Below are 26,366 nucleotides of genomic sequence, written 5' to 3' on the forward strand. Positions count from 1 at the left end.
TTTTCTTTTTATTCCATTTTTTTTTTCATTTATGGTTTTACCATTTAATATATGTACCCCTAAAATATTTATTGCCTGGTTTTGCCTGCTTTTGTAAACTTTACATGAAATGTGGCTTATGTGCACGTGGCTCTCTGCCTTGCGTTTCCTGGCTGTACGTCGAGTTGGCAGCTGAGTCACAATGACAGACATCGGTCTGGCGCTTTCATTTTCGCTGCTGTATAGAGTTCCTGCTGAAGAGGTACTCGGCGTGGCCACCACCGTGGCTCCGTCTTCCTCTTCTTAGTGGCTGCATCCTTTTTTCCCTGCTGACATAGAATGTTATCTGACATTTTAAAAATGGATACGGACCCAGATTGTGAGTGATCACTCTGTTCCAGGGGAAGTCGATACTCTTTGTGGAAGCAGGGTTACTGCTCTTCCGGCTGGAACTGTTTGTGTATCTTTCACTTTCATTTATTGCAACGACTCTTCAGAGCAGGACCCGGGGAGCAAAGTGCAGTTCAAAGAGTGGGTTCCTGTGGTTCAGTTGCCAGAAGCCTGAGGTCAGGCGTTGGAAGTCCGAGAGCAGGGACCCATCCTGAGCGCTGGGGCTGGGGCCAGGGCTGGGGCCTCGATGTTGGCCGCAGGGGGCCCCTCCTTGTCTGCACACGTGGGAGTGGAAGTGAATCCTTAGATGAAAAGGAAGCAATCAAGGCAGTTTGTTTCCTCCTGCGGTTTCAGGCAGTGCTTTCTCTGTCAGATCAAAAGAGCCCGTCATCTCCCAGCCTCCACCACCAAAAAGTAAAATCTCATTTTCTTTCTGATGATACCTGCCTCCTGCTTAAAAAAAAAAAAAAAAAAAATCAAATAATACCAGGAAAAATCCATAAATCTTCCTCACCCATCTGACCCTAATACCTAAATTTGATGTGATTTTTAAAATGCTTGTAGAACTAGATACATTTTACATGTCGATGATCTGAAAAAGTTGATTTTCTTTGAGACCTAAAAAAAGTAGTTTACCACACTTGCTTTGTCTCTGTGTATGTGAATTTTTGTTTTTGTTCTTCTTCACGGGACCACTTGAGGTTGCCCCATGGGCGTCGTGATGCTTCAGCATCAGATATTGTCCTTTATGTGTCCGCAGTGACCGCTGACCGCGGAGCATGAATCCAGGGCCAGTTTACTGTGCGGCCCTGTTTCCAGCCCTGACTTGCCCCACTAATCTCCTCAGTGGCTTTTAAGAAAAGCCTCTGCATTTTACCTTCACCGGCATGAACCAAGCTGTTAGAATGGGGGACCACATTGCAGCTGGGATCTTGTCCTTCATTTTCGGGATTTGAGGATGTTCAGGTGGAGTCCTCCCTGGGCCTCTGGGTGCTGGCTTTTTTCTTTGGGACCTGTTAGGCAGGTGGAGGCTGCTACTGGGGACAGGCTGGACCCTGAGGAGGAGGGCTGGTTGTTGCTGGAGCTGAAGGAGCCCAGGGTCACTGGCAGGTTCGGAGAAGGGAGGTGACTGAGCCTGGCATGTGCTGAAGTGTCAGTAAGAAGGACCTCCGGCTACAGTGTAGCCTTTCTTCAGGCTACAAGGTATCTGCTTCATTGCTATTAAGTTTCCACTCCTGTGGAGCATGCTCAGTGGGAGATTGTTAACCCAGAGTCTGCAGCTTTGGCTTGGCGTTCTTAACGGGGAGACTGTTGGAGCATCCAGGTGAGGGGCTGGAGGAAGGATGCTGCTGGACCGAGCTCCACGGCAGGGGCTGAGGCTGCCTGGGGGTGCTTTCGAGGCCTCACCCTCCAGACAGCCGGAAGGTCTGAGCACTTGTGTCTCTTCAGGGATCTTTTTGCCTCTTGGAGCCCTGCCCTGCAGGCTGGCGGGCTGGGATGAAACCGTACCCGGGAGCAGGAAGCCTCCTTCAGGGCTGGCCCGGCTCTGGGCTGCCTCCTGTTGCTTTTGCTTTGAACTTTCACCTCTCCTGCAAAGGTCTCTTTGTCCTTCAAGTCTGAAGTGTCTCCGCTCCGGGCTTTGCCTCACTTGGAGCATGGTGCTTGGAAAGGTCATTTTTCCTGAGCTGGAAACAAAGTGTATCTGTTAACCACGATCATCTCCAAAGGGTGCAGACCACGTCACAACAGAGAAGGGCCCAGGTGTGGTTGCCTGAAGGAAGGCAGGGCCAGTCAGTGACTGGGCATTGGGGTCGGGGTGCCACCACCTTCTCCCACGGTCGCCCCCCACCCTCTCTGGGCGTGGCTTCCTCCAGGGTGCGGGGGTGGGGATTGTTAGATGGTAAACTTGACATTCTGTTTCCAAACAGGCTGAGCAAAAGAAGGTAGTGATTGCATTTCTGCACTTACTTATACAGCAGGATAAGTGCTCCTGGGGAGAGAAGGAACTCTCCTTGCAGAAGCATCGCGGCTCTACCTGAGAGCAGAATGTATTTTTATGAGCAGACCCTACTGGGCTCGTCCAGTTCCTTGTGCACCTATGGAATAACCTAGCCGTGCCCACGGCCGAGAGCGCCCGCAGTGAGCTCAGACCTTACACGTGAGCAGGAACCACGGCCACCCTGAGCCCTCACGTGCCCTCATGGATGCTCTCTGGGGTTTCCACTGGTGGTGTGTGCCCTCCCAAAGCATGGACTCAGGAGGGAGCTCATGGGGTGGATCTACCATGACATCCTGCCGAGGGCTTGGCAGCTTTTTTTTTTTTTTTTTTAAACAGTGGTTCATATATCTGCTGCCCACACTCCTGTGAATTAGGCTGGCTCAGACCATGCCCCGTTCCTCGTGTGCTGGCTGTCCCGTGCCCCCCTCCCCACCCCCCACTCAAGGAGGCATGTTTGAATACAGAGTGATTGAGGGGTGGAGGGGGGCTTACGTTTTTATCAGGCTAACTTTGGAGGTGCACAGAAGCTTAATAAACATGTGAGTGGCCATCTTTATGAGTGAAGGCTAATTATCAGATGTAGGGTTCACTGGTTTCAGGAACTTGACGGAAGTGAGTGGCACAGATCCCCAACCCAGTGGTGGGCCGTGGTCTGTCAGGCATTGGGGCAGGATGGAGCAAAGCCAGCAGAGACCGAGGATGCTGCAGTTTGCCTTTGTGGAAAATGTGCGAGAACAGTGGGGGATTGGTGTCACCCGGCATCGCTTACAAGGTCTCCAGTTCTGCAGGGATTGACTTTCCCTTCTAGATGTTCTGTGTTTAGTTTCTGTTAGGTAACTTTTAGAAGGAAGGTTGTTCTTTGGGGATTGACCAGCCTCTTTGGGGTAGAAATAGGATCCTTCTCGCAGTCAGTGGGGCTGCACACTACACTGGCTTTGCTCACCGGAAGTCAGGTTCTCAAAGCGTGAGGGCCAACCACACGAGCCCCTTCCCCTGTTGGTTGCAGTGAAGCCACCCAGATGCACAGGAGTCTGTCGCGCCCGCCCCCCAGGGTGGGGCAGTGTGTGCCTGGCCGGTCAGAGGCACACAGGCCTGCTGGACACCCTCCCCCCAACCTCCCATAACTGTCAAACTTGAATTTCCAGTTGATTAACCGGGAAAATCTGTCTTCCTGCTGGAATGTTGGCTCTAGGGAGGCGTTTGTCTCGGATTTCAGAATGGCTTTGTTTCCTCCTGCTTTAAGACTGGTCCAGGGTCACATTACCACCTTCTCAAAGGTCCTGTATTCTGTGGGTGGAGGTTTTTGATAGCTTTAAAATTTTGGCTTGAATTAAAACATGTTCTAATGAGACCAGCAGTCATTTCAGCATACAGATGTGCCGTTTACACCCTGTGGGGTAGAATTACTGTTTCCCCAGCCTTCTCTCTCTTAACCGTGGTGTCACCATTCTGTTGTTCAGATCATAGTCTGCTGGGGAAGATGAGGCACTAGGGTCTCAAGATGTGGACCATCCCGAAGCTGTTTCAAATGGCCCACCTAGGTTCAAAGGGCTTGTTAATAATAGTGCTGTTGGTTAAAGTCATTTTGACCCTCACTTGTCATGTTGCAAACAGTCCAAGTGTTTAGGAATGCTGCCTACAACTTAGCACAGCTGTACAGCTGAGTGTGAGCATTTTTGCTTTTGAAAGAAAGGGGTGGTTATTCAAAGGCTGTGAGTCTCAAGGAAGCAGTGCATCCAGCCCCAGTTCCGTAGGCCAGTGTGCGAAACCTTAGGTAGAGGTTTGTTTAGAGGCAATTAGAGACTGAGCTGAAAAACCTGAGTCTCTTGCAACTGCGGGTAATGATGCAGGGGAAATAGGAGACGGAGTTTTCTGCTTCTAACACACAGTCAGATTCAGTCAAACTCGGCAACTGTGTCCTGAAGCCATTTACTTCATGAAGACGTTGGGCTGTTTGCCTGTAGGGACGTTGTGTGAGCCCCGCCCCCGGCAACTCTCCCCCGCTGGCCCTCGTGGCTTCAGCCCTTCTGTCTCCTGCAGTAACACCTTTTTATTTTGGCCCTGTTGGATGTTGCTTTATGATGGATAGATTGGACTCTGTTTTGGCTCTACTGGTCCTGAAAGCACCAGGGACCAGAACCACATTTCCCCCACCCAGTTACCTGCCGAAATGTGAAGCACTGGCTGACGCTTGCTGAGTGCTTGTTGAGTGCTTGCTGGATGCACTTGCTGAGTGCTTGCTGGATGCACTTGCTGAGTGCTTGTTGGATGCACTTGCTGAGTGCTTGTTGGATGCAGAGCAGGGAAGAGATCGGGGTTCTGATAGAAGTGAGGCTGGCAGGACCTAGAAGGAGACACTCCCAACCCTGGGGGACCCCCACCGGTTGGCAGAGCAAGGTCCTTTCTTGCTTTGTCGACCACCCGAGCTGCTTGTAAGCCCTTTAAGCCGTGCATCCTCAGTAAGGGGGGAAGTTGGTTCTTGGGAGGAGGAGAAAAAACCGTGGCTGTTACAGTGGTCTGTGGTGGGCCACAGGGTGTACACAGATGTGCAGTTTCATGGAGGAGAGTGATTAGGAGAAAAATCAGTAATGAAAAATGGGTTAAGAAACACTGTTCTCTGGCAGGGGAGGGATAAATTAGGAGTTTGGGATTACCAGATACACATGACTATATATAAAATAGATAAACAACAAGGACCTACTGTGTAGCACAGGGAACTAATTCAATATCTTGTAATAACATATAATGGAAAGGAATTTGAAAAGAAAAAAATATATATGTATAACTGAATTGCTTTTGCTGCACACCTGAAACTAACAGTGTAAACCAACTACACTTCAATTAAAAAAAAGAAAAAGAAACAAAAAAGAAATGCTGCTCTCTGTTCCACGTGAGAGTCACCTCCAGGCCTTTGGGGGGGGCTCCCTCTGCCTGAACATCTGCCCCCCACCGCCAGGGTCTCGGCTGAACCCGCCTCATTCTTACAGAATTTGGCCCAGGCTTTGCCTTACAAGGGGATTATTTTCCACACTGGACTCTAATGGTCTGTCTGTGATGGACGGGGTCAGAGGGCAGAATTTCAGAGACATGGGAACAGCTGTCACCAGAGCAGGCCAAACCAATCCGGGCTGTCCCCCTGCAGCTCCGCTGAGTTCTTGCCTCGTGTGTGCATCTCACTCATCTGTGCCAAGAGTGGAGCTGCAGGGAAGCCCACGGCTCAGTGCCCAGCAGGCCCTCTGCCACCCCCAGTGGGGTCGTCCTTCTTCGGGGCTTTGATCATCCCACCAAGAGAAAATAAGTGGCTTAAGAATCTTTTTCAGGGACAGAGGGGACGAGAAGAGTGGAGGCTGTAGCCTGAACATAGCCTGGTTTTAAACTAGCCAGGTTGAACCCCTGGTGGTTCCTGGCATCCTGACCGGGGAAGGAGTCACGGTTCCGGAACCGTGCCTGGGTTGGGCGCATCTGCCCTGGCGCTCTGCTGAGAAACGGGCTGGGGTCCTGCCGAGATGACTGTGCTTCCCATCCAAGATTTATTTCAGGTCATTCAGCAGCCGGTGGAGATGGGCTGGGAGCTTGGGGGTGTGTTTTGTGGGTGATGGGGATGGCTTGTCCTTCACCACCCGCCCTGGAGTCCAGCCCAGGCTGGTGCCCTCACATGGCCAGAACAAGGACCTGCTGGCCCAAGCCCTCGTGCACCCCTCCTTTACCCCTGTGCGGCCTTCAGTTTCCTCTGTGACAGAATGGAAAGATTTTATTGCAATGCTGCTGTGAATCTAGAAGCAGAGTAAAGAAGGTTAACGGGAAGCAAGCGGCTTGTGGAAGCAGAGTGAGGATGCAGACCGTCTGCGGTGCTGGACGCAGGGTCCATGGGGACCTGCGTGTCACCCGGAAGCTGTGCTCAGTGGTGAACCCTGGAGCCAAAGAGACACCTTTGACCATTTAACAGAAAATGCACATTTTTAGGGTGGTGGTGTGAGGGCACCCCAGTGATGCTGTCCCGTCTCCGTTGGAGGGCAGGGAGCGGACGGAGGCTGTGCACTTGGGAATTAGACCCCATGTCATCAGCCCCGAGGACACGGCTTAGCCACTTGGTGCCACTGCCAAAGTTACATACTTTCTCTTGTGATCCCAGAAGGCTTTAAGACGTAATTTAACAAATCTCTGTCTTCTTCTCTTATCTGTCTTTTCCGTCCCAGCACGTGGCCAAGACTCCAGGCAGTAATATGCGGCTGTGTTGACTTTTCGAATGACTCTCCAGAACCTCGGAGCCCGGAGAGCGAGCCGGAGCTCCCGCGCTTCTGCTGGTCCCAGTTAAAAGAGCATCACTTACTGCTCGGAACATCTAGAGCGTTATATGGGAGACGAGTCATGTACTTCCAGCATATTTTAGCCAGCCAGCCTGGGAGAACTAAACAGGGCTGAATGAGGCCACAAGGTGTATGAGGCCGAAGTTTCAGCCTGGCACAGGAGAAGCCTGTGGGCGCCGTGAGATCCGTTAGCACAGAGATTGGCGAGCCCTAGGCCAGCTCATCTGATCGATGGGGGAGTGGGCCATCGGTGCTCCTGCCCGCTGGTGTTCCCGTGGCCTGCCTTCATGTGACGTATACGTCCCCACCTCTCACCACCCACCCCGCCTTCCTCACAGAGCGTGTCTGGTGTGCCTGAGATCCAGTCCGCGGCTTGTGCTCGGTGCTGCCACGGTGAATGTGCATCTCGCTTGTTGGGTGTGGAAAGGAGGATGTTTCTACCAGGAAATACTCAGATCCCTCTGACGTCAGCCTCCCCGGTAACCTCATCTTGGCTTGTGTGAGCCCATCACACTGTGAGGATGGCCTTACTTCACCCTTGTTCCTGCGAGAGGCCAGATTTGCAGGCAGTGGGGGTGAACTTGAGGGCGGAGGCGACAGGCAGCTGCTCCCGTGTCTGAGCACGGAGAAGAAGAGAGCCCAGGAAAATTGCAGCAGGTCGGGTCTACCAGCCCATCCTCAGCGTGGTTTTGTGAAGGTGCGCTTGCAGTGGTAACAGGCCTGGGGAGTACCTGTTAGCCGCGCCTGGGGAGGGTTGGGCTCTGGCTACCACTCCTGCCCTGATGTCCTGAAAAACAGTTAGGTCCCCTTTAGAGCAAGAAGACAGAGTGATTGCTGCGAGGTTCCTGTTAGAGCGAAGTCCAGCTGCTCGGGCACTCGTTCCGCGCTCAGCCGGGCAGCCGCGAGAGTGGCCCCTGCGCCGGATGCGCCGTCTTCCCCGCGGCCTCTGCGCCTCCAGGCAGGGGCTTCCCGCGGCAAGACGCGCCGGGAGGTGCCGCTTCGTGGGCTCGTTTTTCCCTCCTCGTTTCTTCTCCACGGAACAGAACTCTCACCTCCCCCCGACCCACTTTCAGAAACACCGGGGCCGTAAAGGCCCACGGCCCGTTCCCTGGAGTGCCGACATTCAGGAGCTGTGGGGTTCGCCGCGCTCGCTTGCCTGAGCTGCTCGGCTGGGAGGCGGCTACGTTCCCCGTCTGTCCCTGTGTGTGGTGGCACACGCACTTCACTCTGGAGTTGTCCCCGTGTGTGAGGAAGGGGGGCGTCCAGAGCAGGGGTCAGAAGACTGCCGCTCGCGGCCCGATCCGGCCCACTGCCCCTTTGTAAGTGACATCTTGTTGGCACAGCCGCGCCCCCTCGTTTGTGGCTGGCCTCCTGCTTTTGCATCTGCCCTTTGACAGAAGTGTCCCCCCTCCCTGGGGAATGTTCTGACTGTGTGGAGGGTCTGGTTTGGGGGGTGCACTGTGTGCTGCGGCTGGTGTGGAACCGGTGGCTGGTTCTCTGTGGAGAAACAGCCTCTAGGTACTTGGTGACTAAAGAGCTTCAGGCTTCCTTTTCCTCTGGCATCTTACTGCTCACAGTTTTGGGGGCAGGTGTGCTGAATAAACGGGGCTCCCCAGACCCTTTGTGTGTAAGGCTCCTGTAGCTAATCGAGCGGGGAGGAGTGGGGAGAATCAGCGAGTGCCACCCCCCCCCCCGCCGCGGAAGGTCCCAGAAGCTGATGTCCCATCACCGTCCTCTGGAAGGACAGTGTCTGGGGTTGCAGACTGCACAAGCCTGCTGGTCTCAGTGCCTCTCTCGAGGACCCCTGAGAGTGCCCGGAGCCGCCGGTCTGGAGAGCCGCCGCCGAGGTTTAGAGGGGATGTGGAACACTCCCCAGCCAGCGTCCAGCCTCTATTTTTAGCTCGGCTGGCCTGTCCTTGCTTTCCCGGCACGTTGTGTTTGTCCGTTAATCTTCCTCGGGCCTTATGGGCAGCTTTTGTTCTCTTGGATTAGTTTGTTCTTTTTAAGCCCCTTTCCACCGTCTAATTTTTTAAAAATAAGCTTAATACCATTTACATTTTAGCGCCTGGTGAATAACATGAAAAGTTGGTATTTCTGAGCACGCGAACGAGCAGTCTGAGTGCCCGCAGCAGTTTCCGTCTGTGTAGGAGACCCATTTAAACCGCTCCGGATTGTTAATTCAAGATGCGAGGCAGTAATAAGGACGGCCCCTCGCTGTGTGACAGGAGACCAGTAGCCCCCGGGGGCACGTTAAGGATGCAGGATGTGTGCCTGCGCGGGAGTCACATTCAGGTCCCCACGTGGTGGGTAGACACGTTAGCGTTTGAGAAGCACTGGTTGGCCCCGTTAATCTGTTGTCCTTCTGTTTTGCGTGCGTGGAGGGAGTCAGGAAGGCGAGCAGGGCGGCCCTATTGTGCCCTCTGGTCCCTGGTGCGCTCACCCCGTGGGTGTGGTGTCACCTGGGCTGGAAGGCAGGGCCCCGCCCCAGAGCCTGCACTGGGTCCATGCCAGGGAGGCCACTGTGGGCCCCCTCGTGGGCAGGTCCTTCTGCAGGGCCTGGGGCCTCATCAGAGAGATTCCTGCCGCTCTAGGCAGCCACCAGGGAGAGGTCCAGCCTCCCTCCCAGGGAAGCCCACGGCCAAGCCTGGGGCTATCTCTGCAGCCTTTGTGCAGAGTGATCTGCAGACACCTTGTCACATGTCTCTGATGGGTTCAGCTGTCAAGAGGTCACCTCTGTCTGGTGGGGTTGCACCCCTGCCTGCCTCTTGTTGACAGCTCTCTGGCTTACTTGCTGCAGGCACTGTGGCCGGGGGTTTTCCGTGGCTACTTTAGTAGCCCCCACTCCCAGCATTGGAGGAAATGGTGGGAGCTGATGGAGTGAGTTGCGGGCTGGTGCATCCCACGTGGGGGTGAGGAGAGGCTCTGGGTTCTCAGGTGACTGCAGGTGCTGTTTATAACATGATGGAGTCCTTGTCTGTGCCCGTGTGATGCTGGATGAACAGTCTGGGGGGACAGGCAGGCTGGGTGCACGTCCGTGTCTGGGGTGGAAGTAGGACTAGAGCTTCGTTCTTCGGGGGTGTGGGCTGGGGGGGAGGGTCAGCACCGTGACAGCAGGCCCTGCGGGTGGGTCATCCCTGCGCCCGCAGGTGGCCCGAGGCTTTTACTGCTGCAGTGTTGGGGGCCCCGGAAGTCAGGGCCTGTCCCTTGTTTGTGCCCTGCAGCTGGAGTCTCCCCTGGGGTCCTTTTCCTGCCTCTGGCCTTAGGAGCTCGGTATCAAATCGAAGCCCTTTGCCTCTGGCAGCATCTTCTCAGCCACTCATCTGACGGAGGTCGGCTGAGAGAGGGCAGGGTGGTCCCCCAGACATGGTCCAGCTCTTCCTTCTTCACCCCGAATGCTGGCACAGACGGCAGTGATGCCCCCCCTTCCCAGCAGCTGTCAGGAATGCCCGTTCTTGGGCCCCCCGACCTGTCCACTCAGGAAGCCCGGTTGACAAGGCACTGACGGCCGCAGGCAGGTGTTTGCCCTGGTGGAGCCGGCAATCAGCGGGACTTGGGCTGGCGCGTCTTCGGTCCTTCACCTGAGAAGCAGGCACCGTGCTCCATGCAGTGGTGAGGCTCTGTCCGTGCTGTGGCCGCAGAGTGAGCTTGTTGAGTCTGCCTGTGAAGCTGGGTTTCTCAAAAGTGAATGTACGTCCGAGGGAAGAGGCGGCAGGCTCAGCGGGACTGGACGTGGCGGCCAGTGCTCCACCCGTGGGGGAGGGAGGGCGGGCAGCATCACCTGAGACCACGTCCTGCACAGGTGAGACCACCGGGGGGAGGCCGGCCCCGCTCTGCATCTCACTCTCGGGAGCTGTATTGGGTTCCACTTTGCCTGCTCGTCCGTCTTCTGGGGACAGGATTTCCAGGCTTTGCTGTCTCTGTTGATCCTGAGGTGAGGAGGGAGGAGCTGGGCAGGGTCTCAGGCACCTTGGAGACAGCTGAGTTGTTTTCTTTCCCAGGTAGGTTCTTGGAGGGCGCGTACCAGGGGTTTGTGAGCAAGGCACCTTTAAAAAAAGAAGGGCAAGCCGGGAGCTTTCTCTGGGATGGAAAAAGGGGCTCATCTCTGCTCTTCCCCTGACTGGTGGTCTGGGCGGCGAAACGGGGGGGCCTCTGTGCAGAGCACACGGAGAGCGTGGTGCCGCCCTGCACCTCCGGTGACGCCGGAACGGGTGGCCGCCACCCCTCGGCTGGGAGTGGTGGGGGAGGAGGCTGGGAGTGGGGAGGGCGCTATGTCCCGGCTCTCCACATTTGAGTTTTAAAAAGACACAGGACGTTCGCAGAGGCCAACTCCAGTGAGGAGCTGAGGTACGACGGCTTTAGTCTGGTCCCTGCCAGCCCCTTGAGCAGGACTCGAGAGAAGCGTTAAACGGATGAATCTGCATGTTGTCTCCACGGCTGTCGAACCTCCTCTCCATCTGGACGCGCCCCCTCGGACCCGCTTTCTGTTCTGCATGTTGCCAGCATCGAGGCATGCAGTTACTGCAGGGAGGAGGGAGAAGTGGGCGCCAGGAAGTTCTATCAAGGGACATTTTATAACTGGAAATAGTTTAGGAAACCAGATTTGGAACGCTTCCGTGGTGCACTTATAGTGCACGTGGGATTTCAGTACGTGTTTAACTCTCACCGCTGCTGGAGGCCAGGAGGACCGACTGGGCCGCCTGGGCAAGTAGAGCCGTTGGCTGTTTGGATGAAGCGCAGAGCCCCGGGGAAGGGGTTTTGTGGAAGGGTGGGTTCTTCCATGCCTCCCTCCTCCGGCGAGTCCTGCCCTCACCAGCGGCGTCCGAGGAGCGGCCCCCGCTCACTGGCTCACGGGGGTGGTGGGCAGGCGCACACAGGTGAGGCTGAGGTGCCCAGGGCTGCTGTGGATGCCGGGAGGCTCAGGCCCTCAGAACCGAGGCAGAGGAGACAAGGAGGGTTCGTGGAGGCGAGGGGCGACCAGGTGCGAGCGGTGTCTGCTGTCCGGTGGGTTGAGTTTCAGGAACCCGGCCGCAGACTGTAGTGCGACAGGCTGTGACCCTAGCTGTGGGCCCAGGTAGTGTGGTGAGGCAGTGCCTGCCTTGGTCCTAACCTCTTACACTCACGGACACACGCAGAGCGCGTATATGGGTGTGAGTGTGATGGCCTCCTGGTTGTGCGGCTCTCGGAGCCTCGGTTTTATTTTCTCTGCAGCTGGCATTAGTGCCTGCTTTGCCTTGTTAGGACTAGTTAAGAAAACCCCCCCAGGGCACCAGCAGGTGGTAAGTACTTGGTAAGGGATTGTTGCTGCTCTGATCACAGTCACCATCATCATCAGGCTTAAAGAGCGAGTTGAGTGTCGGGGTTTCAGCACACGTCCCTGCCCTATGGGTTGGCATTTGGTGGCAGTGAGTCTGTGAGTGAAGTGGAGCCTGGTCCCTGAAGACGTCAGTTAACAGTTTCCATCTGGAGCCACGGCAGGGCCGTGGTTGGATGGCCACCCCGCAGGGTCCTGGATTTGGGACTTCTGGCAGGTGTGGGTGGGGACCGCAGCGGAAGGAGCCGGTCGGGGCGCCTGCAGGCACGTGGGACGTTCCTGAGCGGAGCCCTTGGTCCTCTGCAGTGGGAGTAGTGTTCGCTCCTGAAAACGGCCTCACTGATGTGGGGAAGAACCTCAGCTTAGGGATCAGAGGGCCCCCCGTCTCCTGCCTCTCCCACCCCAACTGGTCACCTGCTACTGGGTGGACAGAGGCTTTTCTCCACCAGGTCACCTTTGGCCAGAAATCCAGGGAAGCTTATTTGTAGCTTAGGTGGAGTCCGAGTCTGCAGGAGGCGGGCGGAAGGGCTCCCGGGAGAGCGATCTTCAGAAATAGAAAGGTTGATGGAAGGCAGGCTTCGTGGCCGAGGAGGAGGCAGCTGGAAGGCAGCGCGTTAATTTAGCAGGTAATTGGGAGGCCTGATCTCCAGCCTCTTGTTTTAATTAGCCTGGGTCTGCCGGGTGGTGTCTGTGCTGAAGAGAGCGTGTGGCCTGCTTAGCTGCTTCTCAGGATTTACTTGGGTCTCTTATGCGGGAAGTTTGCCTGGGCCCAGGCTCTGGGGCACAGCGCTGGGTGGGCGCGGCCACCATCTCTCAGGCGCCCTGGGACGCACTGGGAGCTTTCCCGGCAAGAAGAGGAAACCGGGACCCAGCTGCCGCTCTGCCGCCCCTTGACCTCAGCCCCCCTGCACCTGGGCCTCTTGCTCCAGGTGCCTCTGGGGACCCACCAGTGAGGCCTCCAGCTTCTAGTGGGGAGGAAGGAGCCTGCCATTTACACACCCGTGCTCAGACCATTTGGAAGCGTTGCTTGAGTTTGCCAGACAAACTTTCTCTCCAGCCAGTTAAACTGTAGAGAGGTTGCGGAGGTGGTTTCTCAGCGGAATTCTGCAGCCCCGGGCAGCCCTGGTGAGGTTCAGAGGGATGGAGGGCCCTGGGCCCTGGGGCCTCGCGGCAGAGCTCTGCGGGTCTTCTCTCCAGGTGGACCGTTCTGTTAGGACTCTGGGTTAGCGAGGAAAGCCTTTCTTCCTAGAGGAGCCCGAGGTGCGCCTGCTCTAGGGCACCCCCGCTCTAGGGCACCCCTCTTCCTGCCGTCCACGTCCCTCTGTGATGCAAGGAGCCTGCTGTCCTGTCCCCGGGCCGTCCTGCCTGCCCAGTGGGGCTGCTCAGCTGAGAACCAGAGGACGGGCTCCCCGTTCACGTGTGCCCGTCAGTCTCCCTTTCCAGTCTCTGAGTGAAGGCCGACCCGGCTGCGGCCACAACAAGATGCCCGCCTGTAGATGCCCTGTGTTTGCCCATGTGGGTGCACGCACATTGGGGTGGCGTCCGGGGCTGGACAGAGGCCAGGCGGGTCCCTTCAGTCCTGTGGCTTTTCTTCATGTTGTTTTGGCAGGATAGGAGGAAGATGCCCCGAAGCACACGTGTGAACGTCTGCTTTGATCTTGGCGGCCTGGCTCTGTGAGTCACACCTCGGTGGAGCCCAGGGTTGGCTGAAGTGCTCAGGAGGAGAGACCTGGGGGTCACCACGCATGTCTGGGCACTGGGGGTGAAAAGCCACTTGGCGGTGGTGGGCCGTTTGTCTGAGGCTGGCCACTGCGGGTTTGGCCAGGAGATTGGTTGGTTGTGTTCCTGAGTGTTGGGGCACCTACTCTGCTGTTTATGGCCAGGGCCACGCAGACTGAAAAGCAAGCCTCCCAGGCCTGGCTGCCTCTTCCTTTACTTCCGTCTGTGGGCTGCGAGGGAGGAGCCGTGAGGGAGGACAGTGATCGGTGCTGAGCTCAGCTTCACTCTGGGAGGACGGCGGGGGTACCGAGCCCAAAGGGGTGCACGTATGGTGGGGCCTCGCCCAGACATGCTGGTCTCCTGCTGCTGACAGCAGAGATGGCCCCAAGTCCTCAGAGCTGCGTCCTGGTGAGCTTGGTGTCACAGCTCCTTCTGCCCACCAGCCCCACTCCAAGACCTGCGACCCCCTCAAGTCCCTTTGTCCTTGGCCTGCACCTGCCTTCTGCATTCTAGGACCCAGCCACTGCTCCAGTGGCCCCAGACAAGACAGGAGGGCTGGGTCCCGCAGCCCAAGCCAGGCTTGTCCCAGATGCCCACACCTCGGCCTTCCAGGATGGGACGATGCCCGGGTCTGTAGGTGAGCCATGTGGGAATCCGGGTGCACAGCCCTAAGAAGGGTGTCGTGTCGGTAGAGAGGCCACAGTGCCCAAACCCTCTGGGGGCCTCTCTCCGTCCCGGTCTCCCGGTTCCTCTGATGCACACGGTGGAGTCTAAGAATAGAGTGCGACCAGGAAAACCACATGTGTTGAAATCTGACCTCTCAAGCCTTTGGAAATGCTCAGAGCCTTTCCAGGATGTTCTCATGTCTCCATCAGCTTCCTTTCTGCCCTCTAACCCGGCTGCCCTCTGGTCCTAGCCATCAGGAGCAATGGAAGGGCTGCTTTCCCTCACCCGGAGTTCCAGGAAGCACAGTCTGCTTTTCCCAGAGGAGCCGTGTTTCTATGCGATCTGAGGATGCGGCCTCGAAAGGTTGGGTTAGAAGATGCAACGACTTTCAGCCTCTGTAGTTTATAATAATACGGTCACACCCTCATCCATAAACGTACTTTACAGACTGATCTCCCGCGGAGCCCCACGGTCCTGGGGGTGGAAGTGGGGCTTGTGCAAAGCTGAGCTTGTGGTCCCCTTAACGCAGCCTCGGTCAGGCCTGTTTGTAATTAGGAAAAAAAAGTTCATTACACATTTCATTGAAGGGTTTGTTTTTTTTAAATATACGTATTTGCCAGCTTAGAGTTGGTGAGACTGTGCTGATGGGGTGATCTGAGTGTCCTAGGACCATTTGGGAATTGTCCAGGGAGGTGAGCGCTGAGGTCGTCTTGTGTCTTGGGGGCGGGCGCTGAGGCCTCACAGGGACCGCGTTTGTTCGCTGTGAGAGTGATGTGCGCTCACTCTGGGAAAACCCAGGTAGCTCAGAAGATGGAAAGTTACAGGGGCTTCCTGATCCAAAGCCCCAGAGGTAACCACTGGTAGTGTTCCTTGGAGATCCTTCCAGAAATATTCTGTGCCCATGAAAATCATTTTTTTTTTTTTTACTTTTTAAAAATAACAGCTTTGTTGAAGTATTATTCATATACCGTAACGTTCACTCCTTGAAAGTGTACACGTCATTGGTTTTTGGTGCAACCATCCTGGAGTTGTGCAGCCGTCCACCGGTCTCTCATTCCAGAACATTCTTGTCGCCCCCGGAAGAACCCTGTGCCCGTTAGTAGATACTGTCCACATTGCCCTCCTTCCGGCCCCTTGGGAATTACCCTCCTTCCAGCCCCTTGGCAACCTCTAATTCTTCTCTTTATGGATTTGCTTACTCTGAACATTTCATGTAAATAGAACCATAGATTTTGTGGTCTGTAGTGCCTGGCTTCATTCACGTAGCGATGGTTTCAAGTTTCCCCCATGTTGAGGCATGTGTCAGAAGTTCCCCTCTTTAAGATGGAATTCCATTGTGTTATGTGTGTGTTGTGTTTCGTTTGTCGATTCACCCACGGGTGGACAGGGCACCTGGGTTGCTGTCCTCTCTTGGTTACTGTGAGTAATTTCCTCCGAGGTGCGAGCAGCGTGCGAGGCTCTCATTTCTCCGCGCCCTTGCCAGTCAGTACCTGCTACCTCTGCCCTCCTGACTGGAGCCGACCTGGTGGGCGTGGCCTCATTGTGGTTTTGGTTTGCATTTCCCTGATGGCTAGCGGTGGTGGGCGTGCTTTTGCTTCATGTGCTTCTTGGCTGTTTGTATGTCTTCTTGGGAGAAACGCCCATTCAAATCCTTTGCCCTTCTTTTAATTGGATTATTTGTCTTTTTATTGTGAATACTAGACCCTGATTATCAGGTTTGCAAGTATTTTCTCCCATTTTGCCTGTTGTCTTTTCATGATAGTGTCTTTGCTACGAGAAGCTTGTAGTGAAGTCCAGTTTGCCTGCTTTTCCTTTGGCCTGGTGGGCTTTGGTGTCATAATTAAGAACTGACTGCCTCGTCTCAGGCCATGAATATTAACCCGTCTGTTTTCCTCTAGGCGTCGTGTGGCCCTGTCTCTTAAGTTTAGGTCTTTGATCTCTTCTGTGTTAGTTTTTGTACATGACGTGAGATAGCGCTAATTCCTCACTTTTTAAAAGGAAAACGGTGGCCCCTACACACCGTCCTGCAGTTTGCTTTTCCCCTTCACTGTGTGTTTGGACGTCTCTCCACACCGCGTGCTTGGATCTGTCTTTTTACGGATCTGTTGTGCGGCCCCGTGCTTGTTACTGGACCCTGTTCCGCACTCCTTGGTCCGTCCCCGTTGCCCCACGTTACAGGCAGCACCGCAGGGACCGCCCGTGAACGCATGTCCAAAAGCACGTTAAGCATAAGGGATGGTCTGCTGTCTCCCCTCATCCTTCTGCCTCTGTGGTGGGTGGAGTAATGACCCCCGAGAGGGCCTTAATCCCCAGGACCTGTGGTTCTGTTGCCTTAAATGGCGAGAGGGACTTTGTAGGTGTGAGGAACGACCCTGAGGTGGGGATTAGCCTGGGTTACCGCGTAGGCCTGGAGTAATCACAGGGGCACTTAAGTGAGAGACGAAGGCAGAGAGGGACCTGTGACTTAGCAAGAAGGGCCAGACTGGGGCCACGTTGCTGGAGAAAGGACTGTGGGCCAAAGCGGGGTGGATTCTAAAGGCTTTAGGAAAAGGCAGGGGAGGGTTCCTCCCTGGGGCCTTGATTTGAGACCCGTGGTCCCGCCCTCCAGACTCGTGAGAGAGTAAGTGCATGTTGTTTTAAGTCATTAAGTGTGTGGGTTTGTTACAGAAGCAACAGGAAACGGAAACGCCTCCCTTTTCAGATGTAAACTTTAGGTGTTATGTTCTCTGCTGGATCTGGTGATGCTCCAGGAAACTCAGGTCCCTGCGGGATGTGCCCCCACCCCCACCCCGTCAGAATTCCTCCTGTTCCATTGAAAAAGTCCTAAAAAACATCGATCAGACTCAGTGCCAGCAAAGGACTCAGTGCATCCTCAGAGTGCGCTGTTCCTATGACGCCTGGGCCGAGGGGAGAAGGCCCGCGGAGGGGAGTGGCGGCCGAGGTCAGCTGCCTTGGGCTGGTCCTGCAGGGCGGCCTGGGTCCCAGTGCACAGCCGTTTTGTCTCTTACCCTGGCTCTGCCCTCTGGTCTGCAGTCTTCGCATGGACACAGCATTTCAGCTTCCCTTCTGATCAGAGGGGCTTCAGGAGGCTGCCTGGGGACTTCACCACGGTTTGCAGTGTTACTTCTTTATGTCTTGAATTCTCACCTATCCACAAACACGTGACCTTTAGGAACCCTGGAGGTTGGGGGGCCACCAGGGTCTGTGGAGGAAGAGCGAGGCGGGCGCTTACAGATCTTGATTTGCGGCGGGGCTGGGGGTAGCTGGACCGACTCCCCCGTTGATCCAGGGGTGGGAGCGACCAGGTACCCCCTTGTCTCCCGCTTCCTCTGTCTGCTGACCTGGGGGGTGTGAAGGGGGCCTGGCTCCCTCCTGGCACAGAGGCCGACTGGACCCTCATCACGGCCCCGGGCAGGGGTCCCAAGTCTCTTGCCGGCTGCCTCTCTGCTGAGGATATGAGAAGATTAAGTTGTTAATTCAGTATTTGGGAAGAATATCTGAGAACTTGAATAAAGGCCCATTAAGTACCTTTTTCGGATTAGAACTGTAATTGACTTAGTGATTAAGGCAGAAACCGAGGCCTTTGATTTAAAAACTGTTGACAGATTTGAGCCTAAGCCGCTTCTGTTGTGCAGAGAAAGGCCCTGGCTGCCCGTCCGGGCTGAAGTGCAACTTCTTTTATGTCCTCTGAGCTTGACTTTTGTCATATTTTATAAAACACAAGGCTTTACATTTTAGCTCACACATATGGCTGTTCCCCGGACCAGCTGGTTTTTTTTTTTTCCTCCAAACAAACTAGCTAATTCTATGACACTGTTGAGTTGAGCAGACACACAAAACTCTCAACAGACGATGACAAAATATGTGCACTCTTACTGAGGGGGTGTGAATAACGCTAACGTTTTTGCACGTGGAAGATGATCTCAGGCGGTCTTAAAGGAAATGGGCGTTTGACTTCTAAGGCCGTTCAGCGTGATGGAGAGCGATTCCTTTATTCATCTGTTACCGTTAGGCACAATTGAAACAGTTCCTTTGTTTTCTCATCCTGTAATGAGCCGGCAGTGTAGTCAAGTCGTAACACATTGTGACTGTAATCGAGTGATTATAGGGTGCGGGTGCATTTTTGGCTGCTGTGTGGTTGAGGAAGGAGGAGCGATGGTCCTTTATGGCGATGCTGAGCCCTAGCCGTGCAGAAGGGCAGGGAAGTTGCCTCTTTGTGCGTCTCGGAGTACGTGCTCTTGAATGGCATGGGCCCCACGGCCCCTCCACCCCACCCCGAACCCCCAAGTCCCTCCTCAGCCCCCAGCCGTGGACTTGTCTTCCCGTGCCTGGAGCTTTCCAGCAGCCTTCTAACCGCCAGACCCAGAGGCTGTCTTTTAGGCTTTTTCTCGAACCCCTCCTTCCCTCTAGGTTCCTTGTAGAAGTCCTCAGTCCTTGGTCTGAGCAAGGCCCCCGGAGCCAGGCTGCCTGGGCTCCGGCCCTGGCTCTGCTCCTTCCGAACAGGGGAGTGACCTTGGCCGTGTCAGGCCGCCCTGCCTCCCCCTCTGTAAGTGGGAACCGCAGCACCCTCTTTCTGTCCCGGGGTGCCGTGCAGGTTACAGAATCAGTCTGCGCTCTGGGCCTGGTGTGGGGATGCAGAGAGTGTGGGCCTCCTGCCAGCCCTTGGCCGCGCCCCCAGGCAGCCCCCTGGCTGGGACCATGCTTGGACATCTAGACCCACTCCATGTCCCCAGCCCCTTGGCCATCTCTCGGTCCTGCCCCTTCCCTCTGGTTCTGGGTTGCCTGGCCCTTTCCACCCTTTTGAATCTGACCCCTCACCTTAAGGCCGTGACTTCGGTCTACACTGGCTTTAACTCTTGCCCAGACGGCAGCAGGCGCCCCTGAGAAGCTTCCTGAGCTCTGCGGATCGGTCCCGATTTCCTCTGTGTGGACACAAACTGAGATGCTTTGGCTCCCTCTGTGGAGAAAATTAATGCATTAATTGGATCCAGGGTCTTAGACCAAACAGTGTTCTGTTTTTACAGCCGGACAGGAAGTTGTTGTAGTTCCAGAACCCTCTCTGTGTAGATTATAACCCCAGGGGCCTGGGTTGTTGTAATAAATGATCATCCTGTTCTTAGTAGGGCGATTTTTTTTAATGTATTTCTGAGTAAATTCTAGGAGTTTGCCAAATTTTCTCAATCCTAATGAACTCTGCTCTGGCTTGGGAAGGGCGAGCCCCTCTGGGAGAGAGAAAGAAGCCACGTTTATTGGGTGTCTTGTGCGACAGGCACTGTGTCAGCTGCTGAAAGTTGTTACTTGATTTAATTCTCATCACAGTCGCGATGAAGTTGGCGGTCATCCCTCCTTGCAGAGAAGAGAGCCCCGCCGGGCGGGTTGAGACGCTTGCTGCGGGTCACGGGGCCTTATCGAGCAGGTGGTCCGCACGGGGCTCTGGTTCCCTGGCCCAGGCTCTGTGTGTCCCTCCGTGAGCCCCTTCCCCGGCAGGACGTGTTGCTTCTGGTGCCTGCGTCTCCGCAGGGGGTGCTCTCTGGAGAAGTCAGCTGGCCTTCCTCTCGGCAGTTACCTTTCATTTTGCACAAGTTTACAGCCCACGCAACCTTTTAAAACCTACTTGTGACCATGACCCTGGCCTGTATCTATCGAATCTTAAAGTGGTCAAGCTACGAATGACCAAGATGTGACATCATAGGATGTTTTCCTTGGACCACTGAACCAGGCTTAAATTGCAGCCTTGAGCCCTGCTTTCGAGCTGTCAGACTCTCGGGGGTAGGGGTGAGGGGATGCTGTTACTGTTACTGAGCATTATTTTCCGCAGAAATCCATCTTGTCTGGCATAACAGAGGGCCGAGGGAGGCCTCCCGAGGGTGCCTTGAATGGGGGAGGTATTTTAATCTGAAATGCTTGGGCCAAATACCCAAAGCAGCCAGCTTTCTGCACATCCTGTGGAGGTACTGGTGCTTTGGATGATGCCTGCAGTGGCATCTCCTGAACTTTGAGTTTTGGCGTCACTCGTCCATTTAGCACGTCAAGGGCCTGCCTGCTGTGAGCAGCCCAGGGCCAGGTGTCAGCCTGGCTCCTCACCCGGGACCTGGCGTCAGCCCCCTCCCCCCAGAGCTGTGCGCCCCTTGCCAGGGTTTTAAACCTCCTTAGCTTTGCGGAGAGCAGGTGCTTCATCTCCGTGTCATCTGTGTTGTCCAGCTGGACCCAGCCGGCTCTCAGGGAGAATCTTTTGGAGAGAGACATGAGTGGACGCAGATCCGAGCAGGATGCGATCCAGGTCCAACACATGTGGACCTGGAATTCCCCGCCCTAAAGGCCCTGTGTTAGTTTCCCGTGGCCGCCAAAATGAAGAGCCTCGAACAGCATGGCTTAAAACAACAGAAATCTGTTCTCTCATCATTCTGAGGGCCAGAGCCTGAAATCAGAGGTCAAAGGGCCACACTCCCTCCAGAGACCCTGGGGAGGCTCCTTCCTGGCCTCTTCAGCTGCCAGTGTTGGCTGGCATCCTTGGCTTGTGTCTGCATCACTCCAGTCTCTGCCTGCATCGTCCCATGGCCCTCTGCCCTGGGATGGGGAGGATTCTGAGTCGGGGGGATTCTTGAGCCCAGGAGCCCGAGCCTGGCCACAGCGGTGCATAGACCTCTTCTCCAGGTCCACCCCTCTAAGGGGGCCCCACCTAGGCCAGTGGGCAGCTGTGGGCAGAGGGTGTGCACGGAGCTTGGATGTGTGGACTGGATTCTCAGCCTCTTTCCTGGCACAGGTGAGCTGAGAGGATGTTTGGAAATGGAGATCCTGGGAGAAAGCGAGGAGACAGGCTGTCTCTTCCACGGGAGAGGACCTGCCTCTCCCAGGAGAGTCCCGGGGCTGTGGGCTCCTTCTCCTGCTATCCTGTCTCAAGCCCGGTGGCTCCTCTCCTGAGGGGGGAGGCTGGCACTGGGCACCAGTTTGCTTGACCGCCTGGCTCTCTGTGTCTTCATCTTTATCTCCAAGTGCTCTTCTCCCTGCTGCCCTCCCTGCGGTCGCCTGGCCCTGTGAGAGGTCTCCTGCTTCGACCGTGTCTGCATCGTTGCTGGGGCCGTGTGGTCCTGCTGCGTCCCTTCCCCGCTGGGGCCTCTCCGCGGCGGGGCCCACGCCCACTCTGCCTGTGCTGTGTCCCTGCAGCTCGGAGGTCTGCCTGTGAACAGCCTGGGTTCTCAGGGCTGTGATTGCAGGCGTCCGCCAGCAGCCTGCTCCCCAGCCTGTACCGTTTTGTGCGGCTACTGAACTACCTAAATGCTCACCCAGAGATCTGCTGGGGTGGGGATAGGTGGCTGTGGGCCGGAGCTGAGAAATTTCCGGAAGGTAGCTGTGGCGCCAGGTACTTTCTGGGTGGACACATCTCTGGGAGGTTGTCCCAGGGCGTGCTGGAGGATGGGGTGGGCGACACTGCCAGTGCCCTTCCATCTCTGGTCCTCTTAGCAGGGATTTCCTGCTGACTTCGTGATGTCTCTAGGGCCATCGGGACCCCTGGATGGCATCCTGCAAAGGGGGTAACTGAGGGTAGAAGCTGTCAGGTTGAGGCCCATGTGGAACTCGTCCCTGACTGAGTCGCGTGAAATCCCACCAGCTCGTGTGAAGGCAAACAGATGGTTCCAGACGGACGCTCGGTTCCAGGTTTAAGGATTCGGAGTGGCTGTCCATGCGCTGCCTGCACTGCCTGGGGCTTGGCTCAGCATTTACACCTGTTCTCGTGTCGATGACGCATGGCCAGTGGAGTGGGGTTCGCCTTGTTTCTGCTGCACAGGGCACATCCTCCGCGCCAGCACCGAGCAGGTGGTGGCACCTGTGCGTCTGTGTCGGGTGGGTGTTGACAGAGCAGCAAAGCCCGGCTCAGGTGCAGGGAGGAGAAGTTCACGTGTATGTTGCAGAACAGGGTGTGGGTTGCTCTGTCATTGAGCAGAGAGGGATGAAAACCATTGTGGGTGGATTTCCTACAGCTATTGTGGCAAATTATGGTGCACGTAGTGCTTTAAAACCACACGTGTTTATTTGCTCAGAGTTTAGAAAGCCTGAGGTTCTTAAATGTGTCCATGGGCTGCAGCCCCTCCGGGTGCTCCAGGGGAAGACCATTTCCTTGCCTTTTCCAGCATCGAGAGGCGGCCCGTCTTCCTTGGCTTCTGGCCCCTCCTCCAGCTTCCAGGCCAGCCATTGGCATCTTCCAGTCCCTCTGTCCCTCTGCTCCACTGTCACATTGTCCTGTCGGACTCTAGCTCCACTGCTTCCTTCCCGTGAGGGCCTCGTGATGACACTGGGCCCACGGCATAATCCAGGCAACGCTCAGTCACATCCCTTTTGCCTTAGGTGACATATCCACCGATGCAGGACACTAGGAAGTGGACATCTTTGTGGGCCCGTGGTTCAGTCCGTCACACACTGTGAGGAAGGATCCTAGTGCTGTAACTTGACCACTTCCGGATGCCTGTCTTGGGCCAGGCATCCCTTTATGTGTGTTCTCATTAATCATCGCAGCGACCTTCCAGAGTCAGCTTCGTTAATCAGTTTTACGGGTGGGGAGACAGGCTGAACTGTTGGGGGCCCCCGTGTAGCGAAGAGCGAAATGGAAGGAGACCCTTATGCTTCTGAGCCCAGGGTTCTGCCCTCCCCGAACGTGAGAACAGCCCATGAGCAAGCCCTGTGCCCCGACTCAGGTGATTCAGAGGAGAGGGGCACCGGTGGGCTTGTGCCCACCACACGGGAGGGTTTGTGGTCTCACCTTCGCTGGCCCTTCCTGGCTTCACTGGTCACAGGAGGTGAGGTCCCCTCTTGGGGCTGAGCCCTATGTGGTACCTGTTACTCATGCCACCTGGGTCCAGAATCCCCATTGCTGATCTGTACCAGGAAGTGCATGCTGTCGTTTCTCAGATCGGTGCTCTCTTCACCTCCTTAATAAAAAAAAAAAGTATAAATTTAGAATGTTTATAGAATTAACATTAAAACCAGAGTTGAGTTAGGAGTTTGGAATTAGCAGATACAAACTATATGCAAAATAGATTAACAAGTTCTTGCTGTAGAGCACAGGGAACTATATTCAAAAGCTTGTAATAACCTATAATGAAAAAGAGTCTGAAAAAGAATATGTGTGTGTATAACTGAATCACTTTGCTGTACTCCAGAAATTAACACAGCATTATAAGTCAACTATACTTCAATAAAAATTTTTTTAAAAGAAAAAAAAGAACCCCAGATTTGAAAATCTAAAGGAGAACAAGGAGTGAGTGGCCCGTGATTAAAGGCATTGGAGAGCCTGTCCCTCTGCTCGTCCCCTTCTCGGTGCTTCCCCCTTTCCTTCCTTCTCTCTGTTGCTTTCAGTGTTTTGCTCTTTAAAGGCAAAGCCCACGGCTGCTGATTTTCACCTTGTTGAGAATGAGGCCCCAGGCTTGCCTTCCGTCCAGCCCTTTCTTTACTTGCTGGGCAGGGATTGTGAGGTTTGTGTTCTTCCTGGAGCAGGAACGGGGCCCCTTGCCCTGGTAGAGAAGCACGCCGCCTCCTGCGGGCAGCTGTCACCACGCACTAGCCCCGCCCCGTTTGGACGCCCTGTGTGTCTGGGGCCTGGATCAGGGTGGGACCTCCTTCCAAGGCAAGAACAGCTTCACTAAGGCAGGTTTCCCTCTGGCTGGCCAAAAGGAATGTCAAAGCCAGATCCTTATCTCGCAGCGTATGAGAAAGTCCCTTTTTAAAAAGGGGACGGACGAAGACTTTCAGGTAAACTTGGGTCCCTTTTAACATGGGAAGCACACTGTATGTAGTGCCACCCTCCCAGTTCTCTCGTGTTTTGCAGAGACTTTGAGACGGAAGTGACTTGCTAATTGAAAATTCTTTTGGCTCCTTTCTAGGTGAGTTTGGTGGCGGTTTTATGGCCACTGAATGTTTAAGTGCTGATGTTTGGCTGATTTGTTAGAAGCTGTTTTTTTTTTTAATTTTTAAAATATTAAAAAATTTTTTTGTTTGAGGAGGTAATTCGGATTGATTGACTGACTGACTGACTGACTGACTGACTGACTGATTGATTTAAATGGAGGTACTGGGTGCCTTGTGCATGCTAGGCACGCACTCTACCACTGAGCTACACACCTCCCGTCCCCCAGATGCTGGTTTTTAAAATGAGTTTTGTTCAGGTGTCCCTTGATTCTTTTAAGTCTTAAGATTATTTGGATTCCACCTTCACTGAACCTCAGTTTCTTCATCTGTAAAGTGGGGGTAATGGCAGCCCTCTGATAATAGTTTATCAGGATGAAGTGTGATGATACGTGTGGGTGATTAAGACAGTGCCTGGCAAGCAGCACTACTCAGGAAGTCTCAGGTGTCTTGCTGTCAAGATAAAATACTTTAAATGTGATGTCTGTATTATCCAGTGCTGCGCCTTCAGGCTGGTAGCCATGAGCCACAAGTGACCGTTTAAATTGAATGAGATGTTCAGTTCCTTAGTCACATTAGCCACGTTTTCTGTGTCCAGTGGCCACGTGTTGCTGGTGGCTCCCATGCTGGTCGATGCAGATGTGGGATATTTCCTTCATGTTAGCCACTGCCTGTGTGGCTGAGGTTAAAATGTTAGCTGTCTATGCTTTTGTGTATAGAAACCCATTTCCCAGGCCCTTTTCCAGTATGTAGTTTACTTGAAAAACTCTTTTGAGTTGTAGGGAAATTATAAATCTTTGTTTCAAAGACAGCTCTTCTGGAAGACAGAAGGATGGATTGGCTTAGGAATGAGGCCAGCAGGGCCCAGTGGTGGAGTGGATGCTCGGTCAGGGAAAGGTGGCTCCCCATCCTGGAGGTCCAGAGCCCCTGGTCTGCTCCCTGCTCCGGCACTGGTCTGGACTTGGCCTCTGTTTGGGGCTGAACTGCACTGCGTTTTGCTTGACGTGATAAGAAGGTGTTAACCTCCTAACATCCCTGAGAGTTTGTCTGCTTCCCAGTGGGACTGGAATCTGCCTCATCCCGAGTCAGCTGATCCTTCTTCAGAGCTGTCTGCACCTGAGTATGTGCCATGAGACTCAACTTCTTACAGTCGCATAAATCCAGGACATTTGGGACATCACCTGAAAGTCGCTGGTGGCTTAGCAGCGTTATCTTGGGCCAGTGACGGCTGCTGTCCTGGAGGTGCTTAGTGGACTGTGGCCCAGATGCCTCCCCATGGGGACCTGAGACCCTGGTCCCTGCAGGCCAGGCTGGCTCTCCAGGCTACGGGGGTCCTGCCTTGCCCTCTGGACTCCCTGCATCCTCTCTCCCTTGCTCTGCTCCCCCTACGAGCCCCGGCACCTCTGCCCTGGCTGCTGCATCCCCTCCGCCAGGCACCTCCTTCTCCCTCTGCACCCGGGCTTCAGCCCCAGCCCAGATCTCGTCTCTCTAGGGAATCAGTGATTTCCTTTCCCATCACCTCAGCCTGAGACCCTCTCAGCCTCGGAAAGGCTCCTGCACCTGCCTCTCCAGTGCCTTCAGGGTCCCAACTGTCGGCATCATTTCACAGCCTTCAGCCATGCTGATGAGGACCCACTGTGCGCCGAGCACATGCTCAAGACCGAGGCTTCAAAAATGAACAAGACTACGCCCGGCCTTTCCAGGGGCTCCCAGGGCATCCGGGTGGGGTGGCGTGTGTCTTCTTTTTGGAACGTGAACAAAGAGGAAACAGCACAGGGGCTGCTATTAGATTCCTGCTGTACCCTCCTCCCCATCTTTACAGTGACCTTGCACACATTTACTTAAAAAACAGTTTTTTTTTTAAAAAGCTTGTCTGCATTGAATTTTCCCAAAACATTCAACTTAATTTTCCAGAGAGAAAACCCTCTTATTAAAGTTCCTGTTTAATCAGTCTGTGTAACGTTTGATCAAATGATGTAATTATGGTTACTCTTGTTAAAACTGCCATTTAATCAATTTGTGTAATACTAAATGATGTAATTACAGGTATGAGTACAACTTAGAACTGTAGGAAGGTTTGGAAACACACGGAAGGGCT

General features: G+C 54.7%; 1 protein-coding gene and 1 long non-coding RNA gene across 7 annotated transcripts in view; one reads left to right on the forward strand and one right to left on the reverse strand.

Moving 5' to 3' along the window:
* AGAP1 (ArfGAP with GTPase domain, ankyrin repeat and PH domain 1) overlaps nucleotides 1-26,366 on the forward strand; it is a 520,168-nt gene that overhangs the window by 39,578 nt on the left and 454,224 nt on the right. The window lies entirely within an intron of this gene.
* On the reverse strand, nucleotides 415-24,416 carry LOC116663815. Of its 2 annotated transcripts, none has more exons than XR_004320171.1 (3): nucleotides 24,196-24,416; nucleotides 2,377-2,380; nucleotides 415-425 (listed from the first exon to the last, which is right to left on the reverse strand). It is a non-coding gene; the product is annotated as an uncharacterized LOC116663815 (long non-coding RNA). The 2 variants fall into 2 exon arrangements; XR_004320172.1 differs by lacking the exons at nucleotides 2,377-2,380; nucleotides 24,196-24,416 and adding exons at nucleotides 7,448-7,449; nucleotides 9,503-9,711.

The sequence above is a fragment of the Camelus ferus genome, chromosome 5, assembly GCF_009834535.1.
Source record: "Camelus ferus isolate YT-003-E chromosome 5, BCGSAC_Cfer_1.0, whole genome shotgun sequence".
NCBI classification, from domain to species: domain Eukaryota; kingdom Metazoa; phylum Chordata; class Mammalia; order Artiodactyla; family Camelidae; genus Camelus; species Camelus ferus.